The 8,881-nt window shown below is 41.1% G+C and overlaps 1 pseudogene; it reads right to left on the bottom strand.

Annotated features, from left to right (window-relative positions):
* Positions 3,397 to 4,294, bottom strand: Rpl7-ps9 (ribosomal protein L7, pseudogene 9; annotated as a pseudogene).

The following is an 8,881-nucleotide window of genomic DNA, read 5'->3' as shown; positions in this document are numbered from 1 at the left end:
TTTTCCAGTCTTATGCTCAAAGCTGCCATTATTTCTCCAGAAGTTTTTCATTGCTGCTGTAATGAATTATCACATATGTGGTGACTTCACACAACATAGAACTATCATCCACAATTTAATCAGAGGCTCCTCAGGATGAAAGGGGCCATCTCTGTCTTCAGTGATAGCAAGTTCTCTATCTCTAAATATAAAGCAGCACTTGTCTAGGTGTACTGGAGAGGTTTCCTATTAAACAGTTTTTATTAGATATTTTCTTCATTTACATTTCAAATGCTACCCTGAAAGTCCCCTATACCCTCCCCCTGCCCTGCTGCCCAACCCACCCACTCCCGCTTCCTGGCCCTGGCATTCCTCTGTACTGGGGTATATAATCTTTGCAAGACCAAGGGCCGGAGAGGTTTTCTAATGGTAGATAATAAAATAAGCACAGAAGTTCTAATTTCTTTCCTTTTTAAAAATTTATTTATTTTATTTATGTGAGTGCACTACATGTAGCTGTACAAATGGTTGTGAGCCATCATGTAGTTGTTGGGAATTGAATTTTAGGACCTCTGCTTACTCCAGTAGGCCCCGCTCACTCCAGCCCAAAGATTTACTTATTATTATACATAAGTACACTGTAGCTGACTATGCAACAGAAGAGGGTGTCAGATCTCATTACTGGTGGTTATGAGCCACCATGTGGTTCTGGGATTTGAACTCAGGACCTTCAGAAGAGCAGTCCGTGCTCTTACCCGTTGAGCCATCTCACCAGTCCCACACAGAAGTTCTAAAATACCCCCTACAGTAGTGTAAGCAATTATGCTGTTTATATTTAGAGACAGAGAACTTGCTATCACTGAAGACAGGAGAGGGCACTTCTTTCAGTCCTCACATACCTGGGCCTAACTGACAAGAGAATTTCAGAAGTAAAGCCAGCTAAATAAATGTATTAGCTTAGACATGTCTGCTGTTAGAGGGCCTCCAGCAGAATCAATGCCTTAATCTGTTTGTCTTAAAGGTCAGTTGCAAATGATCTACAAGGTTTGCAGTATCCCTTGTAATTTAGTTAATTTTTTTTCTTTTAATTCCTTTACATCTTACATTTGGATTCTATCTGAAAGTCTTGGCTAGGTGTACTGCAGAGGTTTTTCTAATGGTAGATAATAAAATAAGCACAGAAGTTCTAAAATCCTCCCTACAGTGGTATAGACAGTAGAGTAGCATACTTTGGGAAACACCTGCAAGGAAATGCATACTGATACTCTAGGCAGTGTGGAAGAATATAGGGGACACTTCTATCACATTTCTATACATACCTTACCTGTACCACCCTTCCACTTGTATTCTGTAGTTTATTACTAGTCATTCTTCCTATTCAGTATCATGTTCCACTTCCACCCAACCCTGCCACCAACAGATCCTTAAAGGTGTTCCCTCATACTTGACAATTTCCGCTAGCATAAAAATATGATGTTATTTCTTCCATTGTTAAAAAAAAATTAGTCTTTTGACCGAATGTCTCTTTAACTAGTGCACTGATTTCCTGGCTCTTCTCTGTAACCAAGTTCCTTGAAAGACCTGAGTATATTTGACAGCTCCAATATTTCTTCTTCTTTTTCTTTCTTAAACACAATCTAGATAAGCTATTATTCCAACCATGGTACCTAACAGCTTTTGTCAGGTCTGCCTTCAATCATCCTTTCCCATGACTTAGCAGAAGTATCTCACAGTCTGTGGGTACACTTTTTCCTAGCATTTTGTAATTTTGGAAATTTAAACAAGACTCAAATAGGGTCTTACTATATAGCGCTGGATAGCCTGAAACTTGCTATGTAGGTCAGGCTCACCTCAAACTCTCAAAGATCTCCCGGTCTTTGCCTTCTGGGTCCTAGGATTAAAGATGTACAGCACTATACCTGACTATGGCTCTTGATCACAGCCAACTGTTTTCCCTTCATCTCTTCAAACTGTATACATCGGTGTTCTCCAGGGCTCAAGACTCAGAACTCATATATATCAGCATTTTTGTTTGGATGCCTCATCCAATCTCATAGCTTTAAGTACCATCTATGTGTTGATGATATCATAGCATGCATGTCTGCATCCAGATATTTGTTCTGAACTCCAGACTCATATGCCCACTTGCTTAATTGACACCTGCTCTTAGAGATTGTGGTAGACAGAATTCTATTATACACCCTGTGATGTTTGCCCCTTTGCATTTGTGCCCTGAACGACTCATTTCATTGAAAATGGGACCTGTACATATCTCACTACTGTAATGATTAGGTTACTAATGGAGCAAAAGTGAAGACATTTTAAAAGCTAAAACATTTTAAGCATATATTGACAAGTCTTATTCACATTTTGGTAGAATTCCTGGCATTTGGCCCTGTATGCATGGGTCAAGAACAAAGCTTATAGTTGTGCCAATGTGACCTGGATCTCACAACATACACCTGTTCATAATTCTTCATTTCCTTATTAATGAAGTGTTAGAGGTATTTTTTTTAAATCATATCATTAAACGCATGCAGGAAATATTCTTGTCCAGAAAGCTTTTCTGACTGGCAGGGTAGGAGCCTCTTCCATTCTCCCTGGTCCCTGTTGCTTGTTCCATCACCATCCTGATGACAGCTAAGACAACAAGCTTGTTTGTTTGCTGACTCCATGATTTCCTATAGGTAGCTGACCCAGTGAGGACACAAAACAAGTTATCACACTTTTAAAGATTTATTTATGGTATTTATTTGTGTGTGTGTGTGTGTGTGTGTGTGTGTGTGCAGATACCTGTGGAGGCCAGAATTACAGGCAGTTGTAAACTGCCCAGTGTGGATGCTGGGAACTAAACTTAGGTCCTCTGGAATATTAATATCTGGGCCTTCTCTCCAGCCCCATAGCACTTTGAATTCCCAGACAAGAGTAGGAGTGTTTGCTGAATGGGTGACAGAAGAAAGTTTATACCTGGGATTCTCAAGGTATGGTCTGCAGATCAGTAGTGCAGCCATTACCAGTGAGTGTGAGACAGGCTTCTTCTTGGGACTTGCCTCCACATGGTGAATAAAATACTTAGGAGATTGGGCCTAGAAAAAATTCAATCCTCAGGTGATTCTGAAGCGTGAAAATGTGTGAAGCAGCCAGCTCAGTCACAGAATTCTAAGCCTGAAGATAGACAGTGTTGGACTTGAGGGTTGAGTGAAAGATCAATTGGTATAATTCTCAGCTGGTAAGCAAGAGCAGGAGGCCATCATCTCACAATAATTGAGATGTACCATAAGCTTTTGCTGTAGAGAGTCCATTCACGCTCCAGGAGATGGGGCTGCACGAATATACTGGCACAACATGGTTTCTTTCTTAAAGAGAGCACAAGAATTAGGGAGGGGATAATGATGATGGGGCTAGGGGTGTGTCTTTTTTTTTCAATTTGCCAAGCTGTGACTGTTTATTAACTGACCAGATTACAAAGATACCACGGGTGACACCTTAGTTCATCCGTCTAATAAGACTGTTTATCTGGTCTTCCTTGTTGCCAGCATCTCCACCTTCTACAAAGCGAGTTGTCTTTTTCTTCATTCCACCTCGTGGGGAAGATAATTTGAAGGGCCACAGGAAGTTATTTGCTTCCTTGAAGCATTTCCCAACTGTATAGATCTCATGAATTAGATCCTCCATGCAGATGATGCCAAACTTACCAAGAGACCGAGCAATCAAGGAATTATCTGTCAAGGCAATCCGCTTCTTGTTGATTTTGCCGTAGCCTCGCTTGTAGATGAGCTCGTTTACTGACTTCAGGTTGGGGTACCCCCATGCAATGTATGGTTCCACAATCTGCAGCATGTTAATTGAAGCCTTGTTGAGCTTAACAAAGGTGCCATTGAAGATCTGTCGAAGACGAGGAGCTGCAGAACCTTAGGAACCTTTGGGCTCACTCCATTGATGCCTCGGATTCTGATGACAAAGGCCACCTTTGGTTCTGCGGGCACATAGAAGTTGCCAGCTTTCCTTGCCATCCTGGCCATCCGAATCTCAGTGCATCTGCCTGTACTCCTTGTGATAGCGCTTTGCCTTCTCATAGATGAGCTTCCTCCTTGCCTTTCGCAGTGTCTTCAGGGCAAACTACTTCCTCAGGAGTGTCACCTTCAACTCTGCGAAATTCCTTCGCTTTTTCTTAAGGGTTTCTGGCACAGCGGGAACCTTTTTCTTGAGAGTTTTTGGCACAGCAGGAACCTTTTAAGGGTTCCTGGAACAGTGGCAACCTTTTTCTTCTCTGGAGCAGCCTCCATGGTTCCAGCCGGAAAAGAAGAGAGCTAGGGGTGTGTCTTAAGGTTTCTATTGCTGTGATAAAACACCATGACCAAAACCAACTTTGGGGGGAAAGGTTTTATTTTATTTTATAGCTTGTAGTTCATCATTCAAGGATGCAGAAATCTGGAGGCAGGAACTGAAGCAAAGGTCATGAAGGAACACTACTTACTAGCTTGCTCCCTATGGCTTGCACAGCTTGCTTTCTTTTAGCATCCAGGGCTACCAGCCCAGGGAGGCCCCATCCCACAGTGAGCTTAGTCCTCTGACATCAATCAAGAATAGAGAAAATACCCCACAGTTTACTCATAAGCCAATCTGGCAGGGGCATTTTCTCAATCGAGGTTTCATCTTCCCAAATGACTCTAGCTTATATCAAGTTCACCTAAAACTAGACATAACAGGGAAGAATTGGAGGGGAAGGAATGGAGGTGAACTGGATTAAAATACATTACATGCATACATGAAATTCTAAACCAACTTAAGAACCAGCTCAGCACCTTCACAGTTTCATCCTCTGACTTAAAATTGATAAATCTACATATAGAGAACTCCAGGCTGTATTTAGTGTGTTGAAGGTGAGGAGCAACTGTCTGAAATGCTAATACTTCACTCTACTTGGAAGATTCTTTATGGTTAGTCACAGCATGACACAAGACCCTCACTGTTGTGATTCCAGCATGAAGGGAAAGTACTTTCCAACGGCTGCTTTCAAGCTGTTGCCATGGGCACCAATTTTAATTATCTGGGACAAATTATGTGACCCAGCCTACCCCCCACCCACCCTCCGACTGCCCCATAAGGAAATAGGCATGGTCAAACAAGAGCTCAAGAAACACTTTTAGATTTAATTAAGGTGCCTAATATAAAGTTAACTTAGAGTTAATCCACTGGGAAATTATCTGGAGTGAGCCTGACCCAGCGAAGTGAATGAATCATACCTCTTTGAAAAGGGAATTGGATACTCGAAATTATCTTTATGAGAACCAAACACTATGTACCCAAGGTACATATACCAATAAAACAAGCAAGTTTAGAGGAAAGACAACTGTTCTCTTTTCCTGGCCTTAAAGAAGCAAGCTTCCAAGAGTTCTACAGATGCTAATAACCATCGAAGGGTGAAAAGAACTGCTTTGTACTTAGTACAACTCACCATCTGCCATACTATATCTGTCTCTCATTTGTGAATTGTCTGATTCACTCTGTTCCCTAATCCCTATGGGTAGTGATTTTCATGTGTTTTGTTCATTGACAAATCCCTTAGTGCTTTAAGCAGCGACTATTACATAATAAGTAGTAATAAATATTTGTCGCATGAAGAAGTACATGAATTCGATTTATTGAATTTTGTATGTTCTCTATAACCAAATCCCCCTCACTATTAATATTCCTTTACCCATATCCATCAGAAATTGATACCCTTTCATTGAAATAATATATTGACTCTATACTTTTGTCTTGTGATGTTTTCCTGGGGAGATGTTAATAAATGTCTATTCATCCCATATGTGGCATATATAACAGGCCAAAGAAATAATTATATCCAAGTGCAGCTAGGTGAACTGATGAATTTATTGGGCTCTCTCAAAGTTACTTATAGACATGTTAATGACCTAAAAGGAGCTACATCATAAAAAAGCCCCCCAAACTGCATAAACAGAATCTCCACTTCAGTTAACCTTCCTTCTCCTATATCCTCTAGCTCCTCCTAAGATTATGTGAGGCAAAATTACATATACTTGGTATGCAGGTGGAAGTCAGTGGCTGAAATTCCAGGTAAAGGTTTAATGATCCTTTCCACTTTCCTTTGATGAGGGAATGTTAATAGGTCTGATCATGTAACTGTCTCATTCGGGTAGCCACATTCTCTCTGATTATTGTGGTAATGGCTATGGCATTTCCAGAGGATGGTGTTCCACGATGCTCCACCCCTTACTCTATCTTGTGTATTCTTTCCACTTCCTGTACTGCCAAGTTTCCTGAGCCTCAGTGGAAGTGATATAGATATCTTGTTATTTTGTTCCATTTATGGATGGGTGCTAGGCCATCATGCCTGCATAGCAATGTCTCTTTATTCTAAGCAGCCTGATCAATTTTGTCTCTGCGATAACTACTACTATTGTTGATCTCTGATTAAGACCAACAGTAGCAATGATCTATGGGTGAAAACCTAAATGTTGAGAAGGCGCTTTGGAAGCTATCTATTCATTTAACAACAGCAGTATCTTCCCCATTAGGCCCATGACCTTTCTAACCACAAGTTTTTGGGTTACAGCACCAAATGTGGATTCCTTCCTTGTGAAGCATGCAGTTGTATCTGTAAGTTTTGCCACTTTCGCACCATATAAAGCACATCATTCCTAGCATGCATACAGTGTGGTATATAGGTCCAAACCAAGTAGCACTGTCAGTGACCTGCACTAGGAATGCTTAAGCAGGGAATGATCTAGTTCAGTCCCAGATTGAGACTCCACGTCTTGAAAACAAAACATGCAGCGTCTTCAGCAATAGGGTCATACTGTGCAGTTCCAGAATAGGGTTAGCAGCAGTGGCAATAGTTTATATTGAATTGGGTGAGGAGAGGCTTCAGATGCATCCCATCCCAGGCAACTCTAAGGTAATTAGCCTATGAACAGAAATGAGGATTTCTGTTCAATAATTGTTTTAGTTGCTTCTCTGTTGCTGTGATAAAACCTATGACCAAAAGCACCTTGAGGACGAAAGAGTTTATTTTGGCTTATAGTTTTAGAGGAATAAGAGTCCACTGTGGTGGGAAGGCATAGCAACAAGCAGCAGATATTACAGCAGAATGTGAGAGATCACATCTTCAATTTCAAATATGAAGCAGAGACAGTGAACTGAAAGGAGGGAAAGGCTATGAAGTCTCAAATTCTGCCTTCAATGACATACTTTCCCCAGCAAAGCTACATGCATGACCTCTCCAAACAGAAACATCAGGTGAAGACAGTATTCAAATTTCTGAGCTAATGGGGAACACTTCTTATTCAGACCACCACAATAATCATGTTTTCTGGGAATGTCTTTTTCTACCCATGCAGAGTACCTACATTCAAATTCTTTAACTATTGTTTTAATATTGACAGGCACAGGCTGTCTTAGAATTTAAAAAAGCCTGAAACAATCCAATAACTTTTATCAGCTGCCCCCCACCCCCCAAAAATAGATAGTATGGTTTGGGCTGGAGGAACTCCTGTATTTAAACCTCTACAATGGGGCACTGCCATGGTGTTGACATGAATCTTCCCATGTTAGATAGGCTCAGAGGGGCAAGGTAGTTTTTCTCTGTTCATCCTAGGGCTAAGGGGCATCAGAGCCACACACTCCCCTGCTGTACCTGCTTAATGGTTCTAGTTGGCTCCTCATATCTGATAGCCACCTGGATGCTTCTTGTCACTTCCTCTTCATTGACCTCAGCTAGCTTCTGAAAGAGCCACAGTCTGGGTGAATAATCTCTACTCCCATGGGAGAAATGTACACAGTGTACATTTATCCATCCTTAGAAAAACTCAAACCTTTTAACCAACATTGCTCTATTTTAATATCCATCCATTGCTACCCTTTCTCCCTGATGCTCTTGGGGGAGTCACCAGAAACTAAGACACACTTGGCTCCATCATCTACCTGAAACCAAATATACTGCATATTAAGAAGGAACCAATTAATCTGCAATTCAGGTTATACCTGTGGTTGATCTACATAATCCTCACCTGCAGACAACTGTGGCCACCCTATTAGGGATGCTGCTAAGGTGGTTCCCACTTCCCAAATGTCTTTCTTCTACAGTAACTGGTATCTCCCTGTTATTCCCTCCTTTGGGGAAGGTTTGCCTTCAGGTATCAAGGCATTCCAGAAGGTTGGAAGCTCGTTATTTGATACTCTATAAATTATTTGCCTAGGAACCTGACTTGATATAAATCTTGCTACATTTGTTGTCAAGTGACCTAGACAGGCCACTTTATCTACCTTCTAGTCTCCTCTCCTCTGGATTGATTTAGCACATTATACACCAAATTTACATAGTGAGATAAGTCATTCAGATCTTCTAGACCATCTAGTACCTCAATAATGGTCATGATCCACAATGAGGCTCATCAGCACCACCAAAGCCCCATACCAACCTAGATGTTTCTTTTGAATCTGTTATCATGGTGAGGAGCATGACAGCATGCAGGCAGACATGGTGCTGAGAAGTAGCTCAGAGTTCTACATCTGGGTCTTCAGGCAGCAGGAAGAGAGAGCCATTGAGTCTGGATTGGGTTTTTGAAACCTCAAAACCCACCTCTAGTGATACACTTCCTTCAACAAAGCGATGTCTACTAATCCTTTCAAGTAATGCCACTTCCTAAGCATTTGAATATATGTACCTATGGTGGCCATCCTTATTCAAATGACCACAATGATTCCTGAAGGGATTGCAGCATATTCTGTGGTGTGTCAGCCATTTTCAATATATCCTCATATAATTGACAGACCATATTCATCCAGGAAGTTCACTCCCCTAAAAAAGAGGAATGTATAAGAAATGTTTAAGATGTAAAATGTATAAGAAAATGGCTTTACTGGAATTTCCCTTTCA

Source organism: Mus musculus, chromosome X, assembly GCF_000001635.26.
Source record: "Mus musculus strain C57BL/6J chromosome X, GRCm38.p6 C57BL/6J".
Taxonomy (NCBI): Eukaryota; Metazoa; Chordata; class Mammalia; order Rodentia; family Muridae; genus Mus; species Mus musculus.
The sequence above is the reverse complement of the archived record's forward strand: the minus strand, read 5'-3'. Positions and strand labels throughout refer to the sequence as shown.